This window comes from Urocitellus parryii, chromosome 13 (assembly GCF_045843805.1).
Source record: "Urocitellus parryii isolate mUroPar1 chromosome 13, mUroPar1.hap1, whole genome shotgun sequence".
Taxonomy (NCBI): domain Eukaryota; kingdom Metazoa; phylum Chordata; class Mammalia; order Rodentia; family Sciuridae; genus Urocitellus; species Urocitellus parryii.
The window spans coordinates 61,199,841-61,227,501 of NC_135543.1; the positions used below are offsets into that span (position 1 = coordinate 61,199,841).

Below are 27,661 nucleotides of genomic sequence, written 5' to 3' on the forward strand. Positions count from 1 at the left end.
ATGGGGAAACTAGATTAAAATATTGGTCTTTTAAATAGCGCGGTGGTCTGTCTGGACTCTGCCTGTGTTGTCTGCTCGGGTGTCCTCTTGGCAGAGGCCAGGCCTCCTGAGCTTCCCTCCGCAGCCTCAGGTGACCAGAACAGGATGCTAACCCGGGCGTCTCGGCCTCGTCTGTAAAGTAGGGTCAGTACCTGCCCTTCCCACAGGAGGCCATCAGAGGTGCTTCTAGAAGGTGCCGTGTGTACACCTGGCGTCCCCCGAGCCCAGGGTGAAAGCCCGGCACTCCCTGGTAGTGGTGCTGCTTATGCACGGTGGGGACTCCAGGAAGTGGACCCTGGGTGGGGTGGGGAGGTACCGGCTGCCTCCCGTGTGACCGGCCTTGGTTTGTTCTTGCTTCATGGGCCTTGGGGTGGGGGGCGTCCAGGCGAATGCCAACCAGCAGATGGGTCCCACTGGGTCCCAGGGCGGTGTCAGAGCAAGAGCGCAGTGGGGCCTCCCGATGTACCTTAGCCGAGATCCGAGGTGCGGGCTTCCTGCTATTCCCACAGTGATGCCCTCAGGACTCGGCCCTGTGCACTGCACTGTGTCCTGCACAGCTGCCTTTTAGAAGGTGGCAGTGGGGACGTGCACTTGCGTGGAGAGCTCATGCCTGGGGTGTCAGAGTGCCCAGGCCGGTTCTCTAGCTTGGTGCTGCTGCCCTCCAGTCCCCTCTTGGTTTCCCCGTGTGACCTCAGTTCCCACGTGAGTGGACACAGGCACCGCGTCATTTAGCAGCTCCCATCAGCGCGTCCCAGGTTCTCCCATGCTGGGCCAGCTGACGAGCCCCTCTCTGGCCTCCCCTCGTCTGCTGGTGGCTGTGATGTGTATGGTGAGCTGAGGGATGGCCTTCCTTCAGGAAGGGGCGCTGGGTCCTGTCCACTGTGCAGCCCTCACTGCACAGGCTCTGCTGAGAGAGAAAACTGGGCATCTAAGCAGCATGGAACCAAGCAGAGAGGGGCCATGTGTCCAGAGCTCATGAAATCTCCATCCAGGATGCAGAAACACCAGCAAACATAAAAAGGTGACATTCCCATAACAGTTGTCTGCGCTGGCATGGTGGCCACACCTGTCATCACAGCCACTTGGCCAAGGCAGGAAAGCGAGTTGTAGGCCAGTCTGGGCAGCCTAGTCAGCCCCTATCTCAAATACGGGCTGGGTGGTAGCTCAGTGGTAAAGGGCCCGGGGTTCTCTCCCCAGTACCAAGGACAACAAACATAGCATATAGTACCGGGCACAGTGGCCCACGCCTGTCACCCCTGAACTCGGGAGGCTGAGGCAGGAGGATGGCAAGTTCAAAGCCAGCCTCAGCAACAGTGAGGCCTAAGCAACTCAGTGAGGCCCTGTCTCTAAATCAAATCCAAAACAGGGCTGGGGTGTAGGGGTCGAGGGCCCTGGGTTTAATCTCCAGGTCCCCCCCCCCCAAAAAAAACCCCAGCATGTAAATAATACAGATGGGAATGAATGCATAATAGGGTCTAATGCGGGAGCTAATCTGAGACCGTCCTGAGCCACTCGGGGCTTTTGAGAAACTCTGGGGATGGAGAGGACAGCCACATCTTTCAGTCCCCCAGGAACTGGTGTGACTGCAGTTTCCCACCCCCAGCCTCCCTTGGCAGCACCTGCCTGCCCTCCCCTTGTTTGGGAGGAAGAAGTGTGTCCACCTGGACGGGTTCCCTGTGGCCCTTGCCAACTCCCCAGGAAGCCAGGCTACCTGCTCGGCTGTTTGAGGGGCGCGTGAGCTGTGTCCTGAAGTCCCAGCGGTACCTGTCAAGTTTCTTCTAGAACCCTCTGACTCCCAGGGTCAGCCATACCTGAGTGGTACAGTGGTCAGTGTGCCTGCCTCTGGCAGGGATGCCTGCCTCGGGGGTCTGCAGCCATGGGGCAGGGACGCCTCCTTGGGGCTTATCATCCTCTCTGGGCATTGGTGTGACACCTGCTCCCTTCTCTTGGTTGACAGAAGTTCCCCTTTACATTGGGCCAGTCTATGTCCAGAGGAGCAGGTTGTGCCTGGCCTGGGAAGGTTGGGGCAAAAGTCCCCAAACAGTTCAGGGGCTGCGTGGTCATCAAGACTGCTGACCGCTGTGGAGAGATAACATGGGCAGGCCCAGCCCCTGGTGCGCAGGGACGCTTCTGTGGACAGTTCAGGATGGAACTGATGATGAGGCAAGGGAGGAAAAGAGCAACTCCAAGCTCAACGTGGGTTTGGGGGTGGCTTCTCAGTGAGCCACCTCCCCCGACTGTTCTTAATTCTTTTTGATGATTTTTAGTTGTAGATGGACATATCGCCTTTATTTAGCTAGTTTTATGTAGTGCTAAGGATGGAACCCAGTGCCACACACTGGGCCACTATCCCAGCCCCCTTTCTTAATTTTGAGACGGGGTCTCACTGAGTTGCTGAGGCTGGCCTTGAACTTGAGATCCCCCTTCCTCGGCCTCAGAATCACTGGGATCCCAGGTGTGCGCCACCCACCCCCAGCTTCAGTCAGTTCCTGTGCTGTGTGACTGTTTGTTCCACACTGGATGTCAGTAATTGTCACTAATTGGCTGCCAGGCAGCTGCGAGTAGCATTTTGACCTGTTCATGAGAAAATAGGGCTCAGTTCACAGTTCCTAACAGAGATCCTTGAGTCAGACTTGTCCCCAGCAGATGCCAGCACAGTGCAGGGCCAGCCTGGCCCCAGGAGCTAAGGTGTGGAGGACAGGGGACAGGGAGGGCTTGGGAGGTGGGCAGCGGGACCACAGGCTCTGCTGGGTGGCTTAGTTGTTGTGTTTGCTTTTATTTTTAGATGGATGAAACCTTTATTTATTTAGTTTTATGTGGTGCTGGGGCTCGAACCCAGGGCCTCACATGCCAGGCGAGTGCTCTGCCGCTGAGCCAGCTCCACCCCAGGTTAGCTGGTTCTGAAAGCTGGCGACATTGGTGATTGAGGAGAGCGTCCGGCCATGTTTCTGTGTGTCAGTGGCTGGGGACCCCCTCAGATGCAGACCCCATCTGTAGGTCTGGGTGGGCTGAGACCTGGTTCCCAGGGAGACTCTGGTAGCCAAGCCCAGGAGGAATGTGCTGCTATGGCACTCACTTCTCAAAGCACGAGGACGTCTGACCACTTTCACTGGCCCTGTGTCGAGGCTCACGACCCCTGGGGAGGCCCACTCTGCCTACCCACATCATGGCAGCCCCTGGCTCCGAATCAGGCTGTTCACACAGGCATTTTAAGTTGGGGGCAGAGAACTGAGGGTTCTGCTTCCCACTCCCCTCTGACCTCCCTCCGACCCCTCTGACGACCCCTCTGACCTCCCCTCCGACCTCCCCTCCAACCAGGTCCTGGGGTGCCCTGCACTTGGTCCCACACTTGGTGGTCCTGGTTGCTCTTCTCAACCAGCCTCTCCGGTCATCCTGGTCATCCTGACCTGGACCATCTGCCAGTGGAGAAAGCAGGATGGTCAGACCTGGCAAATCAGAACACAAGGCCCAGTTCCAGTCGCCCAAGACTCAGGAGTATAAGAGATCATCCCTGTTGGCTGAAGCGCAGGTGAGGGGCATCCACACGACAGGTCACCCCTAGGAAGGGCGACGTGGTGAGCAGGCTCAGGCCCAGAACCCGCCCCACGCCCTCCTCGGGGGCCCTCCAGGGGGCAGACACCCAGAACAGCCTGGCTGAGCCTGCAGGGCCACCAGCCTCGCCTCCCAGCCTCCTCTCCAAAGCAGATGGCGCCTGCTGTGCAGCCTCTCTTCACCCTAAGGCCTGACCACAGGCGGTCATGTGGGGCAAGGTTTTTCAAAGTCCCTACGAGGGAAGCAGAGTTGGCTGGGCTTTCCAGAAAGGTAGCCTTTCAAAGAGGAGGCCCTGGCCCTCTCCGCTTATAGCTGGCACTCAGCCATCCCTGTCCATCTCCCTGCTCTGACCTCAGGGCTAGTGGTGACTGCAGAGATGGCCATGGCCCATGGCAGACCATCAGCGTCCCTGCCATGCTGTCCTGGGTGCAGCTGACAAATTAACCATCATCTTGTTCTCTCTGACGGGCTCTGGGACATTGTGATACAGTGATAAGTCAGACATCTCGTCTCGCAGGGGACGACTTGAGGATAATGCTGACAACCTGCGCTGGGGACACACGTGTACACCTCTGCCCTGTTAAACAGCTGGGGAGGATGCGAAGGGTGGGCACATGGTTCCCGTAAGGCCCAGGCTCTGCCGTACACGCAGCCCTTCTCTGGAAGCCATTTGCTGGCAGAAGACTGCCCACAGCTCAGTGCCTCTTAGCAGCACTGCCAAGTGTCGGCTCAGCCACCCAAGTCAAGCACTGTGGGAGCCAAGAGGGACAGGATGGATGCCTGGGGCCTGTGGGCACAGCAAATTCAGGGACGCCAGAGGACGCAACAGACAGCAGATGTGACTTTGATACTGTGGATACACCTGATGCTCCTCCCGCCTCTGCTGTACTAGAAAACCTTCTTTTGTGTCATGCTAATGTAACAGCGAAGTCCCAAAACTAAAGAGGGAGAAGCCATCAAGTTGCAGGCGTGTGGGGGAGGGAGGAACACAGCAGCAGCTCTGTCTTTATGCTCCACCAAAGGAGCCGTGGGCAAGATTTAAGGACTCCTTCAGGTCCCTTCCTGGCACTTCACGGGTCTCCTCAGTCCTAGCACAGAAGTTTCTCATTATACATGCTGGGACAATGTCCATCTACCTTGTTTTGAAGTCTTTGCTTTCTCCATGACTCAAGCCCTTCCCCCTGGACCTTGAATGACAGCAGGAGAACGAAGTTCCTGCATCCAACCAGAAACACATAATGGAACATTCCAGAAAGCCCAGTCTGCTGCCTGGTCAGCCTGGCTACGCTCCAAAGGTGGGTTTGCTTTTAAGGTATTCTAGTATTCATTGTACCTGGTGCTGATTCAATAAAGACTGTCAAATAAAAAGAAATGTATTCTACAACAGAGAAGAAGTTGCAGTGAAAAAAAAGTCACACAGGCACTAGGTCCCATCTTGAAATGCTATACGCAGAGCTTAACGGGTGATTCTGGTGGAAGCTCAGAAGTTAGAATGCCAACAGGACTATGGACAGTAAAGACTGGGCTCATGAAGTTTCAGAGGAGGACAGCTCTATTATGTTCTGGCAAAGAAGTTGTCTACATTTTGTGTCCAACTTTCTGTGAGATTGAATTTAAAAGTGATGGACTGACACGTGGTGGCACATACCTGTCATCCCAGTGGCTCAGGAGGCTGAGGCAGGAAGATCGCAAATTCAAAGCCACCCCCGAAACTTAGCAGGGCCCTAAGCAAGTTAGCAAGACACTGACTCTAAATGGAAAAAAAAAAAAAAAAAAAAGTTGGAGATGTGGTTAGGTGATTGGATGCCCCTGGGTTCAATCCTTGGTATTAAAAAAAAAGAAAGTGATGAACTAACAGAGGAATTTCAAGGTAGCCCAGCATTCAGGGGGTGGCTTGGATATTGCTGGTGACTTTTAACCATGTTTACTGCAGTCATCAGGAGCAGAAGGGTTTTAGAAACTTGCAGTTTGGCCAGAAAAGTGCAAGTAAAACTGGGCTGAGGAAGATGTAGTTGTTATGGTCATTAGAGGGGTTACAGAGAAGCTGAGCACTTCACCCAGAAACATCAGGCAGAAAGTGGCAAGACCACATCCACCTCAGGCTCAAAGGTGTGAAAGTAAAGTTCCTTTGAGAAAAGACCAGCGGGGTGCCCTGCTTGCAGAGCAGCTAGGAAAGTGTCTCACAATGCTCAGCCACCAGGTGCTCAGGCACTGCAAGTTCTGAACTCAGAGCCAGGTGCCTCCCACTACAGTTGGACCATTCACTAGGAGGGCACCATCACCTAAGATCAGCTTGGAAAGTGTTGGGAAATTTTCCTGGAGACCAAAGCCTTCCTCAGGATCTGAGGATCTCCTCACCTGATCCACGCTGCCCTCACATGGACTCATACCAGCATCACAGAGCAATGGTGCAGTAGCTTAACCACAAGAGGCCTCTGCTTCCTGCGGTGTCACTTCAGCGCCCTCTACTGAGGAAGCCGACAGCGTGCACTGTGTAAATGGGAAATGGTGTAAAAGCCAGGCTATGGTGGAGGAGCAAACACTGAAGGAAGGAAGGAAATAAAATCGGAGCCAACATTAATGAACTTGACAACCAACATAACAACACTAAGGACCAATGAAATAGTTGTTCCTTTAAAAAGGTAAACAAGATTGAAAAGCCCCCATGCTAAAATAACCAAGAAAAAAGCAGAGAAAAGCCAAGTTTATAAAATTAGAGATTAAAAAGGTGAAATCATCATAGATAGCACAGAAATCCAGCGGATCATTAGAGACTATTTTGAAAACTTGTACTCCAATACATTGGAAAACCTAGAAGAAATGAATACATTTCTAGATAAATAGGATCTCCCAAAACTGAATCCAGAGCAAAAGAAAACCCAAACATACTAATGACTTGTAATGAGATGGAAGGCTCTTCATTACTGTCTCTAACAAAGAAAAACTCAGGGCTGGATGGACTCCCAGCTGAGGTCTACCAAAAATCTTTGAAGAAGAAGTGATGCCAAAACTCCTCAAATTACTCCATGAAATACAAAGGGATGGAACACATTCCACATTTATAAAGCCAACATTGCACACATACCCAGACCAGATAAGGACACATCAAGGAAAAAAACCTACACATCAACATCCCCAAAGAACTTAGATGCACAAATATTGGATGTACGTTTTCTCTGATATGCAAAAAATAAAGAACAAAAAGGAAAAGGACTGTGGGAAAGATGAGTAGAGAAAAGGGACCAAGCGATAGGGGTAGGGGAACTGAGCCATATTGCATCCGTAAAAATATGGGGAAAATGATAAAGATTTCCAGGAAGTCTTGATACTAACCCCAACAACTGAGACAACCAGTCATTAAGGGAATGGAACAGCTCTCAAAAACCGAGAGGTATCTCATTTCACATAAAACCACTGTTTGCTTGTTTGGGGGGGGTGGGGAGAGAGGGGACTTGTCAATTAGCCTACCCTTTAATATAGAAAAAATGCCACAAGATATTTGTTTGATGACATCGGAGGAAGCCCTTAAAGAAACTCCAACACAAGTCTTCACAGGTGTCAGCTTTCTGAGGCAGGCAACATGGCTCTCAGTAAATTAAGTGTCCTGGTAGAAATGTGAAGTGATCCAAATCAAGCTAAAGGAGAGCTGGAATCCTAGAGGTGATGAGCCAACCAAGAGCTGCTCCTGGATACTACATTCCCCCACCCCCACTTTGGGTGGTAGTTATGACCGTTTAATTTTTTCCATGAAATTTATAAAATAGGTGCAGAATAACCATCGTAGTGTATTCTGCTGTGATTAAGTTTTTTGTTCACACAGAAAACACTCTACTACCATCCCAATTCCAGAAAGTGGGAAGATGTACTCAGGGGGCGCTCTTCCTCTGTCAAAGCAGAATGACACCAATGCCTCAAGGATATGTTACACCCTTGAATTCATTTTTCCCTAGGTTCAAAAAACAGTGAGTTTTCTTTTCTTGTTCTTCCTGGCCCAGGTGTTCTGATGCCAGGCCTGCACTCTCTTTTAAGATGTTTGTGATGGTGATTGGCCCAAGACTCACAAACTGCACAAAGGATTGAAAAGAAGAGGCCACCTCAGAAAGGGCAAAGTGTGGGCAGTGGGGCCCCTAGTGGATGTGACAGATGATTCAGACCCTTCAAGATCAAGGAAGTGGGTGACAGGTGGCAGCTCGTACAGCAAGTGTGAGTCTTCCCTTTACACTTACAGTGGGGGCAAGAGATCAGGGGCCAGCATCCCTTCAACTCAAGAAATATTTTGAATAGGCCAGAAAAGGGGATGCTTTATTTTGCAAGAATGCATCTATAGGCCAAGGCACACGGTCTCCTTTGGGGTGATGGTTGCATTCCACATCTTTAGGGAGCCCAATCTACTCGGTGGAGAGTCCCACAAAAGTCATGTAGGGCACCAATACATGAGGTGGATCTCTCACCCATTCAGCTTCTCCTGCCAGTAGCCATCTGGCTCCATTACCTACTCCATTGCCTTTGTCTGGAGTGGTGTCGAATCCTTCTCTTTCTAGAAGAGACATATTTTCTCTTCTCAGCCTTGATTTTTAACATCTAAGGACTCTCCTGGTTAGAAGGGGGAAGGAGGCATTTTCGGTTGAGCATGGCAGCATTCCCCGCTGATCTGAGCCAGTTAGGAGACTGCTGCCAGGTACTTTGAATGGCTGCCTGAATTTGCCAAGTTAGTCAGTGTCCAGCAGAGGGAGCTCTCTGAAGTCCCAGCCATCTACCTGATGATGGAGATCAGAAACTGAGAGCCCAATCTGTAACCAGGTGGAAAGGAATCTGACCTGGATTGAGGGAGGGATAGAGAAGGTCAAGAGGAACAGTAATTGAACACATGAAAGCTTGGTATGTTCCATCTGGGGCTTGTCTCCTGAACAGACATGTGAGATTTGTAGAGGGGTTGTCAGCTAACCAGGGACTGTGGATTCCCAGGATGAGCAGGACAATCATCTTCTGGTGGTGTCCTTCCTCTTCAGATGTGGTGAAGGAGGGTTAGAAATGTGTGAGTGCGTGCTTAGGAGAAATTCATGAGGTCCTGTCCACTTATCCATGAGTTGCACTTCTGATCTCTGGCTTTTCTATGTCTTAAGTAGGATTGAGTCTCCTGCCTAGAATGTATGAGAAGGGTCCTGAGGAGAGGGTGTTGTCCTAGAAAAAGGAAATTCCTGCATGGAGGTCAGAATTAGTTTCGGCAGCTGTAAAGAATATTGAGTGCTGTCTTCATATTTTCAAAATGGAGAATGCATTCTTCTTAGTGAGGTCTGAATGATCTCATAAGGGTTCAACTGCAGCCCCATTCTGGGGACAGACAGGATGTGGAGCTGGGCAGTAGGTAATATCATTTCCCCTATCAATCTAGTTTCCTGACATAATCAGTCTTCAGTGATTTTGTGACACACACCATGGAATTGACTGCGTTCTTTGCCTTGTTCATCCATTGAAGGAATTTCACAGACACAAATAGTGAAAGTGTGAGAGCAAAGTGTCAGATTATACAAAAACAATATAAAGAAAGCAGAACTCCTGCATGGGTGGGGTCCCAAGGGAGGGTTGCCAATGAGTGGCAATTGTCTCAGGTTTTATAAGGATCTAAGGGTTAAGAAAATAAGCCTCCAGCCCACTCTTGGTAAGGCACTCAGGGACAATGTGCACTTCATGTGCCATTTCTTCCCCTCATGTTAAGGTCACTGTGTTGAAGTTTATCCCTTTTTAACAGATGTCTCACCCTTTGTTTGAAGCTCAGCCTTGCATCTGTGGTCTTTGCATTCTGTTCCACTGTCGTCTTTCTGTTAGGAGAAACTTGACCTTGGTGAGTGCAAGTCTCCTATCTGCCTACCCAGCTCTTTCCCTACCTACATTTTAGGGTGTGAGTCATATTTTGTGACCTATGGATTAAGGACTCCTGCTTTTGGGTCAGGAGTTATGAGTTAATAATTTCATCCATTTTATTTTGTTTCCCTGCACTCTGAATTTCAGAGTACTTATTCTTACCTGGTCAGTTACAAGCTTAATTCCCTCAAGGAAAATACAGTATAATTTACATTAGAATTAAGAAAAAAGTTAAACAACAGACCTGTTGAATAATTAAACTGTAATTCTTTTTTTCTAATGAATAGGAACAGACTGAGCAACAGCAGAATTACTTAATACTCTCGAAATAATTAATTATATATATAAAATGATCATAATAATAACTGATATTATTAAATGTATGCTAAGAACTGTTGTAAATACTCTACATACATTAATTCATTTATTTCTCACAGAAATCTAATCATACTTCTAATTTTGCAGCTGTGGATATAAAAATGATGGTCACTCTCTAGTGAAACATTTCTCATTTCTAAATAACTTCTGTCACTACTTCAAATACAGTATACTCAAGTCTTCCACTAGATTCTCCTGAAGTATACATGTTAGCCTATCACTGACACTACTACCCAACTGTCTCCTAAACTGCTATTCCTTATTTTTCACTTGAAAGTTTATGTACAGTAATTTGTAAGACTATTCTAAAACCAAGCTGGCTGAAGTGGTGTATACCTGTACACCAATAATTCAAGAGGCTGAGGCAGAAGAATCTCAAATTCAGGACCAGCCTTGGCAACTTAGTGAGACTGTCTCAAAATAAATAAAAAGGGGTGGGAACGTAGCTCAATGGTAGAGCCCTCCTGAATTCAATCCCACAACCAGAAAAAGATTATTCTAAAGCCCAATTTAAAGATATTTTTAAAAAATCAATATTTTATTTAAGTGTTTCCATGCAATCACGGATATGTTGAATAACTGATTATATTCAAATAATCTATTTTGATTCTTTTATTTTTGCCAAAGCCAGTGTAGGTTACTGAATTTCACATTAGAGTTGAAAAATCAGAAAAATGACATGAGAATAAACATAATGTATCATGTGGATCAAAAAGCTTAAATGGGGCTGGGCTTATGGCTGGGTAATAAAGCGCTTCCCCAGCATGTTATGAGGCACTGGGTTCAATTCTCAGCACAGCATGTAAATAAATAAAATAAAGGTCCATTGACAGCTAAAAAAAATAAAACATAAAAAGTTTGAATTTTCCTCCATTAAAATATATATATAATTAAATTTTATGTAGAACTAGTAGAATTATCTAATTTTTTTCTTCTCTTTATCTTTGAACCTAGAAATATTTAGGGACACTGAGAACCTAAGGAAAAAAGACTATAGATCAGTTATATCCACAGTGTAACATTACATTCCTTCATATTCTGAGCCTGAAACTCAAAGCTTGTATTCTCAGTTTATGGATTTTTGCTGAAATTTGATCTGATTCAAATTATAGTCAACTAATTACTATAACACTCTGAGTTCTAACAACTTGTGTGATCAGGAGCAGAAAGCAAAATCTAAAAGATCTCAAAGTGGTAAATCTCACATAGAAAATGCTACTTGGATATACATGAATCATCAAGCAAAAATTAATATCAGACAGCGATAAGAATAATTAAGTACTTTAAATGTGTAATGAAGGGGGTCTAAGGGTATAGCTGACTAGTAAAGCAATTGCCTATCATGCATGAGGCCCTGGGTAAGATTTCCCAGCACTGAAAAGAAAAAACAAAATTATGACATGTGTAACAGGAAACAATCCAAACATAATGCTTTATCACTTTCCTAATTTTATTAAGACTATTTAGCAAAACAACATGATCCTATAGAACATAGACTTAAAAGTCACTCAAGATTCTTCATCAAAGTCTAAATAAACTCTATTTCATTATCAGAAAGAGTTAATTTCACTTAGCAGATGTTAAGAGTAGAGGTTAAATTATTAGAATAGGAACATACAGTGTAGTACAGCTCAGTGAACAACCAAGAATTGACTTTTTAAAAAATAATTTGTTCCAATTAGTTATAAATGACAGCAGAATGCATTTTGACACATTGTATACAAATGGAGCACAACTTCTCATTCCTCTGGTTGTACACAATGCAGAATCACACCATTCATACAATTATACATGAACACAGAGTAATGATGGCCAAAGAGCTGACTTTTAATCAAGTAAAAAAAAAATCAAGATCTTCAAATTCATAAATTAAAAGTTCATCTGGTGGGGCTGGAGTTGTGGCTCAGTGGTGGAGTGCTTGCCTGGCACGCTTGAGGCACTGAGTTCAATCGTCAGTACCACATAAAATGTAAAATAAAGATATTGTGTCCTCTTAAAACTAAAAAATAAATATTAAAAAAAAAGTTTATCTGGTAACCAGGGACAGTGGCACATGCCTGTAATTCCAGTGACTTGGTTGGTTGAGGTAGGAAGATAGCAAGTTCAAGGCAAGCCTGTCTGAAAATAAAAGGAACTGGGGATGTAGCTCAGTGGTGGAGTACCCCTGGTTCAATCCCCAGCACTACTTTAAAAAAAAAAAAAGCTTATCTGGAAAATATTAATTTCACCGATAACTATTTGCTATTCTAAGGTTCCAGAACTCTCAGCAAGTAAATTAACTAAGAATTAATGAATATAAATGTTAAATTAAAATAATAATTTCATCTTTATGCTAACTTTCTTCATTTACACTCCCTTATGGCCTTTTTACTTCAATTTTAAAAAATGGCTGAGATTAAAATCATTCTACTCATAACATGTAAGTATAGAACCAAAAGTCTGCCTTGTACAATTATAGAAACCCTCATTTTTCAGAATGCAACAAAAAGGTTGAGTAAAGAAAGAACAAAGGCAGTCTCACCTTTAGTGTTACGTCACAGAGTTCTCCATTTTCATAAAATTGAAGGAGAGAACCATGAAAATCTTTCCAAGCTTCATTTGCTTCAAAGATAAAGGAGTCTTCTCCATCACAATCACTAATTAAAGATCTATTCTTCATTTGCTGGTGCTGCTGCCTTTTCCCCTTAGTGAAGTGATTCTTAGTTTGCTTCCCATTCATAGATTCTGAAGCCATTTGCAACACTCTTTTAATATAGCTCTCTTCTCAAACGTGTCATTTATCTTTTTTTTTTAAGGTAAGAAGACAGACAATAGATGCAGCCACTAAACTTCAAACATTTTCCAAAATTTACTCAATTGCCATTGTATGGTTTGCTGAGATTGGAAAAAAAGAGGAAGACAAACCAAAAGAAAAAAACCTTAAATTAGTAACTAGAATTAAAACTATATATAAAATAACCATATCAATCATTACTAAAACAGTAACATTGAAGTTTTTATGCTAAATGGCATGAGGCCCTGGGTTTGATCTCAGCACCACACACACACAAAAATTTAATAAAAGAATTCAAGGGCTGGGAATATAGCTCATTTGGTAGAGTGCTTATCTCACATGCACAAATCCCTGGGTTCAATCCCCAGCACCACAAGAGAGAGAGAGAGAGAGAGAGAGAGAGAGAGAGAGAGAGAGAGAGAGAGAGAGAGAGAGAATCTTGGGTATTTTATTACAGTGAAGTAAAGCTATGGTTTGGATATAAGGTATCCACCCCAAAAGGTCATGTGAAAATGCCAGAATGTTCAGATTAAATGATTCAATTATGGGAGCTATAAACTAATCAGTAGATTAATTAATTTGATCTATTCATAATTTGAATGGATAAACCAGGTGGTTAACTAGGCAGGTGTGTCATGGCTGAAGGAAGTAGATTAGTAGGACATGCTCTTGGGAATTATATCTTGTTCCCCTGGCTCTCCCTGCGTGTGCGCTCCCGCTCGCTCTCGCTCTCTCGCTCTCGCGCGCGCTCGCGCTCTCTCTCTCTCTCTCTCTCTCCTTCCTGGATGCCATAAGCAGCTTTCCTCTGCCATGCCCTTCTGTCATGATGTTCTGCCTCACCTCAGGTCCACAGGAATGGAGTCTGCCAACACAGGCTGAATCTCTGAAGCTATGAGCCAAAATAAACTCTTCCTCCTCTAAGTTGTTCATGCTGTGTATTTTGGTGCATTGATGAAAAGCTAAGGCCCTAACTAACTAAAACATGTGTTAGGTCTAATATTTTATCTGACAAAGGCATTCATAGATATTCTAATAGCCATCAACTAATAACAAGTGTTTAAAGTTCACATTTCTGCTTCAAAATTAAGAGCTTGGGGATGCAGCTCAGTGATAAAGCATTAGTGTAGCATGTACTAAGACTTGGGTTCAGTCTCCAATACCACACACACATACACAAAAGATACAGACTGGCTAAATGGATTAAAAAATATGCTTCCTATAAGAAACAAATTTCTAGTAAAGATACTGATTAAAAGAATGGAAAGGTAATATCCGAAGCAAATGGCAGAATAGCTATATTGATATCTGATAACTGACAGAATATACTTCAATATAAATGGTAAGTCACTTCATAATGGTCAGGGGATCAATTTTAAAAGAGGATATAATGACTATTTGATTTATATACCCAACAATAGTATTGTTACAAAACAAACACTGTTATGTCTGGGGACTAGGAGTGTAGTTCAGTGGTAGAACACTTGCTTGCCTGACATTGATGTGTATATGAGACACTGGGTTCAAGCTCCAGCATCACACACACAAAAAGTCTCCCAACAAAGAAAAGCAATGCAGGACCAGATGACTTTGCTGATGAATATTACCAAAGACTGTAAAGAAAAACTAACGCTAATTTTTCTCAAACTATTCCATGGAATTCAGAGAGAACACTCTTCCAAACTCATTATTTAAGGGACAGCATTACCCAATTACCAAAATCAGACAAGGACATAACCAAAAAACAAAACAAACAATTACAGAATAATACTTCTGAGCAACACAGATGAAAAAACTCAATAAAACACCACCAAATAGAATTCAACAGCACATCAAAAATACCATTTACCATGACCAAGTTTGTTTTATTCCAGTTAGTCAGCTTTCCATCACTTTGACAAAACACTTAAGAAAATCAAATTAAAGAGAAAAGATTTATTTTGGCTCACAGTTTCAAAGATTTCTGTACAAGTTTGGCTGGCTCTTTGTCTTGGACCTGAAACAAAGAATATCATGGTAGTGGAAGTATGTGGCAGAGAAGGCTGTTCATTCCATCCTAGCATGAAGCAAAGAGAAAGGAAGTATCCAGGGACAAAATATACCCTTCAAAGGCATGCCCTCAATGACCCACCTCTTCTATTAAAGTTTCTATTACTTCCCAACAACATTGTCAACTGGGAGCCAAGCCTTCAATACATGATCCTTTGAGAAACATTGAAAATACAAATCATAATACCTGAGACACAAGGATGGTTCAACATTGCAAATCAATAAACATAATACACCACTTCAACAGAATGAAGAATAAAAACCTTGATAGAAGCCAAGAAAGCATTTGATAAAATTCAACATCCCTTCATGCTAAAAGACCTGAACAATTAGATATGGAAGGATTGTATAGTGGGCTATGAATGCAGATCAATGGTAGAGTGCTTGAGTGGCATCTATGAGGCCCTGGGTTAAGTCCCCAGTCTGTCTCTGTCTCTGTCTCTGTGTGTCTCTCTCTCTCTCTCTCTCTCTCTCACACACACACACACACACACACACGCACGCACGCACGCACGCACACACGCACAGAGGCAGCTGTATATGGCAAACCCATAGCCAACATCATACTTTATGGGGAAACACTGAAAACATTTCCTTTAAGATCAAGATGAAAACAAGGGTGTCCACTCTCTCACCACTATTATTCAATATAGTACCGAAAGTTTTAGACAAAGCAATTACCCAAGTAAAGAAACAAAAAGTAATCCAATAGTAGAGGAAGAAGTCAAACTATCCCAGAAAAATATAAAAAGAGTTCACCAAAAAATTATTAGAACTAACAGTTCAGTTAAGTAGCAGGATAAAAAAATCAACATACAAAAATCTGTAGGTTTGGCTGGGAATATAGCTCAATGGTAGAATGCTTGCCTAGCATGTGCAAGGCTCTGGATTTAAATCTCCAACAAAGAGGAAAACAAAATCAGTAGCTTTTCAAAATGAATTTGCTAAGAAAGAAATCATGAAAGCAATCCCACTTATAATAGCTAACATATTTGTATATACATATATGTATATATGCATATATATTATATTTTTATATTTATATGTAAGTTATTTTATCTTATAAATTATTATTTATATATCTAAATTATTACATATAAAATATTATATATACATATATATGGGTCTCTGTATAAAGATACACATACACACACATATACATACGTGAATAAACTTAACCAAAGAAGTGAAAGATCTCTACAATGAAAATCACAAAACACTGATGAAACAAATTAAAGACACAAAAAGATGGAAAGACCTTCCACGTTCATGGGGTGGAAAATAGTTAATATTTTACACAATGCCCATTAAATACCCATGACATTCTTCATACAACCAGAAAAAATAATCCTAAAATTCATATGGAAGCAAAAAGACCCTAAATAGTCAAAACAATCTTAAGCAAAAAGAACAAAGCTGAAGGAATCACAATACCTGATTAGAAAGAGGTATACTACAGAACCATAATAACCCAAACAATACATTAGCATAAAATTAGACACAGGGGCCAACAGAACAGAGATTCCAAAACACACACACACACACACACACACACACACACACACACACACACCCCTATAGCCAACTGCTTCTTTACAAAAGTGACAAAAACGTGCCGGAGAAACGCCAGCCTCTTCAATAATGGATATCCATACATAGAAGACTAAAATTTGACCCCTATCTCTCACCTTGTACAAAAGTGAACTTAAGTTGGGCATGATGCTACACACTTTATTCCCAGCTACTCAGGAGGCTGAGGCAAGAGGACTTCAAGTTCAAGGTCTGCCTGGGCTACTGAGCAAGATCCTGTCTTATTATTAATTAAATAATAATAATAATAATAATTATTATTATTATTGGCAGGAGACACAGCTCAATGGTACACACCAATGGGTTCAATTCCTAGGACTACAAAACTTTAAAAAAGTCAATTCAAAATTGATCAAAGACCTAACTATAAGACCTAAAACACTCAACAGAGTGAAGACACTACGTACAAAATGGGTGAAGATATTTGGTAACTATTCATCTGAGGAAGGGTTAATATTAATATCTAGAATATAGAGCCAGGAGCAGTGGTGCATGCCTGTAATCCCAGCGGCTAAGGAGGATGAGACAGGAGGATCTTGAATTTGAAGCCAGCCTCAGCAAAGGCAAGGTGCTAAACAACTCAATGAGACCCTGTCTCTAAGTAAAATATAAAATAGGACTGGGGATGTGGTTTAGTAGCCAAGTGCTCCCAAGTTCAAGCTCCAGCAACCACCCACCCCCCAAAAAAAGAAAAAGGAAAACCAGAACATATAAGGAATATAAAAAATGTTTAACAAGAAAAACCCAAATAATTCAATTAAAAATAGAAAATGATCTAAGCAGACAATTCTCTAAAGAATACAGATAGAGTGGCTGTGACTGTGGCTCAGCAGTAGTGCACTTACCTGGTATGTGTGAGGCACTGGGTTCGATTCTCAGCACCACATATAATAAAATAAAGGTCTATCAACAATAAAAAAAAATACAGATGGACAACAAATAAAGAAAAAATGTTCACTAGCCATCAGGAAAACGAAAATCAAAACTACAATGAAATAAAGGGGGGAAAAAGCATAATGAGATATCCCCTCACCCCAGTTGTAAGAGCTATTATCAAAAATACAAAAAATAATATGCTAGCAAAGGCATGGAGAAAATGGTGGAAATGTAGTGAGTGGATCCATTATGAAGGACAGTATGGAGGTTCCCAAATAACTAAACATAAATTTATTTAAGTTAAAAAAAAAAGGAAAGTAGATTTAATCATATAATCCAGCTATTCCACATCTGAGTATACACCTAAAGGAAATGAAGTCAACATACTGAAGAGATAACTGCACTATTCTCAATACCTAAGATAAGGAACCAGCCAAGGTGCCCATCAACAGTTGAGTGGACAAAGAAAATGTGGTACATATACATAATGAAGTATTATTTAGCCATAAAATCATGTCATTTGCAGCTTTGAAACCTATGCATACAAAAAACTATATAATGTTACCTCTACTAAAGAGATAAACAAAGTATTAAAAATACTAGCAAATATAATTCAGCAGAATATAGACAATTATCACAATAACCAAGTAGATCTTATCAAAGAGAGTTTATCCTAAGACTGCATGGCTACTTCAATATTAAAAATAAATAACATCTATTCACAGCATATTAAACCCATAAAAACCATAACTACACCACTATAACAACACACTGATAACAACATATTGAAGAAGAAAAATACCACATAAAAAATGTAAGATCTCTCCAGTCAACAATGCATAAAAAGAAGAAAAAAGCACACATTGGAAAGAATTAAAATTGTACCTTTTTGAAGACATAATTATCTATGTAAAACATTCCCAAGGAACACAAGAGAACTAATAAATTTAGATAGATCATAAAATACAAGGAAAACATACAAAACTATTATATTTCTATATGCTTAAATTGCATAATTGAAAACTGAAATTTAAAAATTCACCATTTCCAGTGGTTCAAGAAAATAAAACATACAGGTATAAATCTAACAAGACATATAGAACCTGTATGTTGAAAAGTATTGTTAAAACAAATCAGAGAAAACTAAATAAATGGACATCTACAGGTTCATAGCCTATTAGAAAACATAATAAACGTTAATTTTCTGAAAACTGAAGTTCTGATTTAAAACAATTACAACCAAAATCACACAAAAATTTTTTTCTTAGATATAGATGAGCTAAGTCTAAAATTTACAATAGAAAGTAACCAAAATACATAAAACAATTTTAAGCTGGGCAAGGTGGTGCACGCCTATAATTCCAGTATCTCAGGAGGCTAAGAAAGGAGAATAGAGAGTTCAAAACCAGCCCCAGCAACTTAAGTGAGGCTCTAAGCAACGCAAACCCTGTCTCAAAACAAAATATAGGGGCTAGGGTTGTGGTTCACAACGTCGCATGTGCGAGGCCCTGGGTTTTATCATCAGCACTACATATAAATAAATAAATAAAGGTATTGTGTCCAACTACAACAAATAAATAAATAAATAAATTTTTAAAAAGGGCTGAGGGTGTGTTTCAGTGGTTAAGCACCCCTGGAGGATTCAATCCCTGGTATAAATAAATAAATAATAATTTTAAAACAGAATAAAATGTAAGAAATCACACCTGATTTTAAAACAACATATATGCCTTCAGCAACATAAATATAATAGTATTGGGTTACCAAAGTATAAGAGAAATATAATTTAGTCCATGCCATACTGGTATAAATAAATGATGGAATTAGTAAATAAATAGGAAAGAACAAATTTCCCATGAAAAAGAATCTCAAGGGTGTAGCTCAGTAGTAGAACACTGGCCTGACATGAATGAGGACCTGGGTTTAATTCATAGCATCACAGGGAGAAAAAGCAGGATTCCAAGTAAATTATGTAGATACTTAACCCTTGAGATGTGGTCTGCATATTATGACATTCTTCTAAGGAATACAGTATGAAAAGAAGCAAAAAAAAAAAAAGACTAACTTTATAGTGAAGAAACTTGACAAGCACTACCACAGACAAGTGATTAAGGTTAGCATTAACATTAGTATGTCACACTGACAATATGTAGTCTTGATTTAATATAATGTGATGAGAATGGCATTTTATCTCTATGGTATCTAATCATGAGAAAAAATCAGACAAATCCCACTTAAGAGGCACTCTATAAAATATCTGACAAGGTGATGAAAAACAAGGGAAAATCTGATTATTGAGAGTCAAGAGGAATCCAAAGAGAAATGACAACTAACTTAAAAGCAGCATACTCCAGAGACACAGCCACATCACTGTTTATAGCAGCACAATTCACAATAGCTAAACTGTAGAACCAACCCAGATGCCTTTCAATAGATGGATGGATTAAAAAAAATGTGGTATACATATACACAATGGAATATTACTCAGCAATAAAAGAGAATAAAATCATGGCATTTGCAGGTAAGTGGATGGAGATAGAGAAGATAATGCTAAATGAAGTTAGTCAATCCCAGAAAACCAAATGCCAAAAGTTTTCTCTGATATAAGGAGGATGATTCATAGTGGGGTAGGGAAAGGGAGCAGGGGAGGAATAGAAGAACTTTAGATAGGGCAGACAGGTTGGAGGGGATGGAATGGGATTAGAAATGATGGTGGAATGTGATGGTCATTATTATTCAAAGTACATGTATGAAGACATGAATTGTTTTGAATATACTTTGTATACAAGCAGAGATATGAAAAATTGTGCTCTATGTGTAATAAGAATTGTAATGCATTCAGCTGTCATATATAAATTAAAAAGCGGCCTTTAGTTAATAAAAATGCATTAGTATTAGCTCCTTAATTGGTATAAATGTATCATCTAATGTAAGATGTTAATACTAGGAGAAAAGTAGTTGAGGGGGTAAATGGCAATTCTCTGTGCTAGCTTCACAATTTTTCTCTAATTCTAAAATCATTCTAAAATATGGGCTGGGGGTGTAGCTCAGTTGTAGAACACTTTCCTAGCATAGAGGAACAGACTATTTTAAAATTTAAAAAGCTTATTTTTTAAAAAAAGACAAGATAAGAATGATAAACAGAGATATATCAATTACTCAGAAGGGAAAATTCTGAAATAGACCTAAAGAAATATGGCTAACTGATTTTTGACAAAGTCCAAAGCAATTCAATGGGGTAAAGAATTCTTTCAACAAATGATATTAGAATAAGAGGGTGAACATCCATTTTTTAAAAAATCAGACTCTTGGCAATTAACTTAAATGAAAATTTAGGTTTGCACAAAAACTTGTATATAAAAATTTATAGTAGTCTACTCAAAATTGATAAAACCTGGGCACAATCTGTTATGGTTTGGATGTGAGGCGGCCCCCAAAAGCTCATGTGTAAGACAATGCATGTGTGAGAAATGATTGGGGTATGACAGCCTTAACCCAAACAGTGAAATAATCACCTGATAAATTGCGTCTGACATGGAGTCTAATAAAGAAAATAGAGTCCGATCTGAGTCTGGGAAATCAGAAACTACACCTGGGAAATTGAAATGTTAAGGTTCCCAGTGTCCCAGCCCATTCTAAAGAACTATTAATGAAGCAGCTCCCAAGCAGATAGGGAGGTGGTAATCAATTCACCCTAGGCCTTTATGACCTGGATCACTCTTCCCCTGTTCCCAATGGCCCACGTTTTCCACTTTTTCCTTTTCGCACACCCACTTGCATCCCCCATCACAAGCAGGATAAAAGTGTAATGCCAGATTCATGGGACCCCAATAGAGCTGCAGAAGCCGAATCCAATGCAATCACACAAGAGTCTTTATTGCAAGCTCGAGCTTTTTACCCCTTTTTAAATAAATCCTGCTTTATATGCTTGCCTCATGTGCTTCTGGAACATTATACTTCAACATGTGAGGAAGCAGAACTCTCGACACTGGTAACCGGTGGTATCAACATTTCCAGTAAAGCCCCTCAGAATAGAGAAAATAGACTTTAAAAAAAATCTAATGGATCATATTTTATTGTAGACATATCTTGACATGAGTAAACAAAAGTTAATAAATTTAAAATATTTGATTTCCTCTTGCTTCACTGGTTTACATAAAACACATTTTTTCCCAAGAAAGTATTATTATGCTAGTATGGAGATTCCTCAAAAAACTAAGATGGAACCACATGACCCAGCTAGACCAAAAGACCTAAAATCAGCATACTATAGGGATGCACCCACAGCAATGTTTATAGCAACACAACTCACAATAGCCAAGCTAAGGAACCAAACAATGTCCCTTCAACAGATGAACAGATAAAAAAATGTGGTAAACATATACAATAGAGTATTAGTCATAATTTGTTAGTAAATGGATGGAACTGAAGACCACCATATTAAATAGAAAAAAAAAAGACCCAGAAAGTCAAAGCCCAAATGTTTTATCTGATATGCAGAAGCTAATCCAAAATAAGAAAGGGGGATGATCCATCAAAATAGAAAAAAAGATAAGGGGAGTAAAGAGGATTCAAAGGGGCAGGAGGAGGGACAGGGATAAAGGAATAAATCTGACCTAAATTTCATGTGTGTGTGTGTGTGTGTGTGTGTGTGTGTGTGTGTGAGAGAGAGAGAGAGAGAGAGAGAGAGAATATATCACATGAATCTCACCATTTTGTATATCCACAAGGCCTAATTTTTTAAAAAGATTATTGTGCTAGTGAGTTTTAGCACTGAAAAATGACATTTTGTTATTCCATGAAACATTTCCTTTCCCTCATCTTTTTAGGATTTTTTGTTTGATGGGGATCAAATCCAGGAATTCCTGTACTCTAGGCAAGTGCTCTGAGAGACACCTTCAACCCTACTTTTAAATTTTATTTTGAGAGAAGATCTCACTAAATTGCCCTGTTTGCCTTCAACTTGTGATCCTTTTGCCTGAACCTCCTGAGTAGCTGGGATTATAGTCATGCTCAATAACATACCTGGCTACTACCCCCCCACACACACACATTTTTAATTGGTGCATTACAGTTAGTTGTACATAATGATGGGATTTGTAGTTACATATTCATACATGCACACAACCTAACAATATCATTTGACCAATATCACTCTCCAGACTTTTTTTTTTTTTTCGTGTCTGAGATTTTATTGGCTGCATTGAGAATCAGTACACAGACATTTCACTTTGTACACAATTCTTAACACACGTACCGGAAATCTAAAAAGCTTTATACTGTGATTCTTTTTCAGTTATTCCAGTGACTTTCCAGCTTTTAATTTGGAGGCAATTTTTTCTTAATAGAATATCAAGTACCAGTATCTTTGAATGTTATTACTTAGGTCCCACTAATTCAAAACTTTGTCACACACAACATACTCAAATTTTTCATCTTTCACAGCACATTAAAAATATTAGGAAAACTAGACTTCCACAACCAAAGATGTTACAGAGTACATACGATTCTGACAGCAATGATCCAGTAGTGGTCTTCTTTAGGAAACAATTCTACTAAAAAACACAGGAATAGAAGTAATTTAAAATATTCAAGACATTAAATGCAATACTGTGACTCCAAACTGCCATTTAATATGCTTTGTATTGTAGGATATAAAACTAACCCCCCACCTATGGAATGTTAAGCTGACACCAAAGACAGTCCAAGCCTCCCATAATTCAATATCCCACTATTTTCTGGTTGTACCCAAAAATAAACAACCAGCAAATGATTTCACTTCTAAAAAAAAATCATTTACACTTAAAAAATGGGATGAGGTGGGATTCCCTCCTTTTTAAAAATGTTTCTAGAGCTACTAAAAAACTTGCATTTACAAAATAGTTGATAAAAATATTCCTCTGGATTGTACAAGAAGGGAGACGGGACCACTGAAAAGACATGGTGTATGATTAATCAGACTTGGCTTCCTTCTCTTCTGCTTCATCAGAGGCTGGACTCTCCTCGTTTTTCGTTTCTCCATTTTCTGCAGGTAAATCTTCTTTAGTTTCCTGGTTAGCTACTTCAGTCTGTTTTCCCTTTGCTCCCCTTTTCCCTTTTTGAACTTTTTTGTCTGATGATTTATCCTTGCCCGCCGCCTTCCGGGGCTTGGCGTCCGCCTTGGCAGGAGCAGGCTTAGCCGACAGGCGGGCCGACCTCCTCTTGGGCGCCGCGCCTTCGGCCGAGCTGACCTTCCTCTTGGGCATCCTGGCGGCGCGCGGGGCACGTGCGAGTGCTGCGAGCCTCGGCGTGTGGAAGCCTTCCGAAGCTGCGCTGCCTAGCTGCTGCTGCTGCTGTGGCTCCCGCCGGAGCTCTCCAGACTTTTTTAAAAATATTTTTTTAATTGTCAATAGACCTTTATTTTTTTACTTATTTATATGTAGTGCTGAGGATTGAACCCAGTGCCTCTCCTGTGCCAGGCAAGCACTCTGCCACTGAGCTATAGTCCCAGCACCCCCCCACACACACTTCTTAATATACAAAAATAAATGATTCTGTGTTGAAAATTCAAAATAAGAAATCAAAATTGATTTTTAAAACATGGAAGCTACTTGAAATTAAGACATTAAAATACTTTATTTATTTATTTTTAATTACATTGTCGGGGGTTAACGCAGGGCCTCTGGGTTGCTCTACTGAGCTACAACCCTAGCCTTCTTTAATCTTTTTTTTCTTTTTAAGTTGTAGATGGACACAATACCTTTATTTATTTATTTATTTATTTATGTGGTGCTGAGGATCAGATCCAGTGCCTCACACCAGCACTCCACCACTAAGCTATAACCCAGGCCCTCCTTTATCTTTTGTTAAATGGCAATACCCATTTTGTTCTCTACATCTCTCAAAAGTTCTTGATAAAACACAAAAGTCATTTGTCAAAACCCACAGAAATTCTAACACCCAGAGTGAACCCAATGTAAACTATGGACTTTAGAAGATAATAATATGTCAATATAAGTTCATCAATTGTAACAAATATTACAACTGATAAGGGCTTCTGACTTACGGAAAAGTTGTTTCTGTGGTGGCAGTAGGCATATGGGAAATTATAATTTCTGCTCAATTTTGCTGTGAACTTATAACTGCTCTAAAAATAAAATGTAATTTTAAAAAGGGTGGTGGATCAAAATTTATCTACCCCTCATTTTTTTTTTCAGTGCTAGGGACCAAACCCTAGCCACCCACATTCCTCTCGAAAAGTTTTATTTGAATTTCTGACTGTGAATTGATTTTTCTATTACAGAATTCGCAATTATTACAAAATATATTTAAAACCAGTATAAATATGTTAATCAAATGCTAAAAAGAATTAGTAGCCTTAAATGTAAAAATTAGGGCTAGAGATGTAGCTCAGTGGGAAGAGCACAGACCCTAGGGTCCATCCCAAGCACTGCACAAAAAAATGAAAATGATGATAAGTGTGTAGAGTTAAATACTGCATCTTGAGATTTCTTTTTATATTTAAGTTTACATCATTTGGAATTTTAAAGGTAATGTATAAAGTGACAACAAGTTTTAAGTGGGTCATTCAGATTGACTGACAAACTAAAGGTGACAGGAGGCAGTAGGAAGAAAAGCAGTAGCTAATGCCAAAACTAACTCCGAACAACTTTCCAGGCACCAGCAATAAAAGCAGCTTACCCAAGTGTACCCACCCTGTGGCAGAAGCAGGATGCCGAGGAGAAGGAGGAAGTGAGCAAAGATGATGAACACAAGAGTCAAGCAATTATCAACTTATATAGGAGAAAGACAATGCAAAGGGGGAAAAGCGCATCCAACAGATAAAATATTTATCAACCTGGTTCGAAGGACTTTTCCCCAAAGTATTTTCCTGAAGTTAGTTGTAAGTAATATTAGCTTAAGGGAAGAGCCCAAACCTAAAGAAATGCAATCAAAACAGTTTAAAAGAAATACTGCAAAGTCTTTCCCATAAAAATCAGAAATAAACACTGACAAAAGAAACAATATAAAAAGCTTTCCAAACCCGAGACGCTAGGACTGTGCAAGTCCAGTAAGGACGAGGCTCAGGTTAGTAAATACAAACTAGGTGGAGAAGTCGCTCTCCCTCAAGAAACCAGCAAGCTAATTATACACCCAGACCTGAGGGATAAAGAGCTGTCATCCGTGGGAGTGCTTTGAAGCAGCCTGCAGTTTCTGGTGTCACACCAGGAGGCGCTCTTCCATAGGGTCTGCACCACCGCCACGGAGAAGATACCCCTAGCGCTGGAGCCCGCACCTTCTGAAGGCAAATTGCCAACCGGTGGTGACGACCCGCACCGGGTCGCGCGGCGAACACCGGGTGGCCGGCGAGTCCCGGACTGCCCAGGTGGACTGCAAGTCCCCGCGCGGCGTGGCCCCGAACCCGCCCCCTCTCGCCCACCCCCGCAGGCCGCTAACCCCGCGCCTGCCCCGGCCCTGGACGCGCGAGGCACCTGCCTGCCCTCTGTTCTACGAGGCTGACCAAACCAGAGGCTGGGGGTCCCCAGAGGAGAGCAGCAGGATCCCGTTCCTCCCGCCAACGAGGGCGACAGAAGCAGCACCGGGAAGCAATAGAAGCGGGAGTTCCCGCCGCCCGGGCCCCAAACCCTCTCAGCTGTGGAGTTTGGGTTGCTGCTTGAGGGCTCGAGTTTCGAGCTGCCTGACGACTACAGGCTGCGTTGGGGGGAGCGCTCGGAGTCAGCGGACGGCATCGCACGGAGGAAGAGGGGCGTGAAGGAAGCCGCGTGTCGGTTACCTCAGTCGTCGTTCCTCCACTCCGGTCTTCCCGATACCGCCGAGGCTGCAGCCACGACACCCGGCTCCGGAGCCTCGCCGCCTCCCGGCCGCCCCGGGAGGCGTGCTCCAGTCCCGCCCCAGCACTCAGCGGACGCACGCCTCTCCTGCGCGGCCCCGCGGAGCCCCAGCCGGCGCCTGGCGTCCTCTCGCCTCAGCCTTTAAGAGCCGCGGCCGGCGGGGCGGGGCGCCGAGGGCTGCGCGCGGCACGCTGGGAAGTGTGGTTTTCGGTTACCCCTCGCGGAGTCCATCCCCGCATCCTGGCCACTGCGGCTGGGTCCCCCCCCACCGCGGGCACCCGCTGCTGGGGGCCGGCGCTGACGCCCTGCGGGGGAAAGCACCCCTGGGCCCAGGGGACGTGCCCCAAACACGTCCTTAGATAGGACACTGAGTCAGTACCGCCGCAGTTATCCACTGCTTCTCTTCCATGGCAGTAGAAAATTTGATTTTTTTATGTGTCCAACAAATCCCTTCCTGCACGATATGAATGTTCTTAGGATTTATGTCTTTAAAAATGAGAAGGGTAAAAAGGCTTGTTGCTTCTATTTCTATCTCACTTTCACACATTTTCTCAAAGGATATACAAAACAGCTTATGTTTGTAAATAATAACCACAGTTTATAAGTCTAAGAAAGCAGTTGACTGGATTAAGCACTAGCTAAAACCATTAAGTGTAAAAAAAAAAAACAAACCGATGTTGAAATGTTTTTCAATTAAGTGGATTGTCGAGGGGGGATCAAGAAAGCAAACAATTTTTAGAAGGACATTCTAAAAACAATTTTTAGAAGGACAGAACAACCTCATGTTTCACAATCCTAGAAATTTATTTCATGATAAATTTAATCCCAGGACATTTATCAATGTTAACACATAACTTTGCATTGAGTTTTCTAGAAACACACACATTTTGCAGCATATGTAAAAACCCCCCAAAGGACGATTTGAATTTGAAATTTCACTCTAGAAAAATACTGCTTTTTCTTTTCACATAGAAGCAATTCTTAATGTTTCCAGGTATTCCTCTTCGGAGCAAATTTTACAAATTTACTGTAAATGCCCTTAGAAAAAAGAGGAAGATCAGTTTTAAAGAAGTGTGCACTGAAGAAAAAAAATGTGTTTATGTGATATAATAATCTATATTTAATAAGACCATATTATAATAGAGAACTGCCTTTTTTCTCTGTTAAGTGGCCTACAAAATAAACGCTTGTAGTTACTAACAAATCAAAAATATATACACAGTATTTCAATATTATCACTTATTTGCTCAAGAATATTTGTTGAGCCTCTACTGCATGCCAGGCACTGAACTGGAAATTGAAAAATACACAATGAACAAAATTGACTAAGCCCTGTTCTTGTGGAGACTTAACATCTAGCAGGGAAGCCAGAGACTAAATAGACAATGAATGATGAAAATGTATACATAGGAATGTCAGGGGTATGGAGAATACATAAGATATAAAGAAAGCACTTCTGCCATGCTGAGATTAATCTGCTATAAGCTCACTCGTGTTCATTATCTAGAACACTGAAAAGAAGGCCGCTCCTTGTCCCAAAGAGGGCTGTGTAGCAGGCAATGTCTAGTTTCAATGTTTTTATTGATTACATTGAGAATAAAAATCTTCTCATGAGATCATAACTGAGAGATACAAGCTTAAGGGCAGACAGCAATGACTCAGCCTGTTTCCACTCTGACCCACATGTCCACACAGCTGCCACAAGGAAAACAAG

The 27,661-nt window shown here is 41.9% G+C and overlaps 1 long non-coding RNA gene and 1 pseudogene across 1 annotated transcript; both read right to left on the reverse strand.

Annotated features, from left to right (window-relative positions):
* Nucleotides 1–11,315: 11,315 nt before the first annotated feature.
* Nucleotides 11,316–26,053, reverse strand: LOC144250005 (uncharacterized). The gene is made up of 3 exons (XR_013342375.1): nt 25,890–26,053; nt 12,353–12,705; nt 11,316–11,949 (listed from the first exon to the last, which is right to left on the reverse strand). It is a non-coding gene; the product is annotated as an uncharacterized LOC144250005 (long non-coding RNA).
* LOC113180689 (non-histone chromosomal protein HMG-14 pseudogene) lies at nt 22,326–23,457 on the reverse strand (annotated as a pseudogene).
* Nucleotides 26,054–27,661: the final 1,608 nt, after the last annotated feature.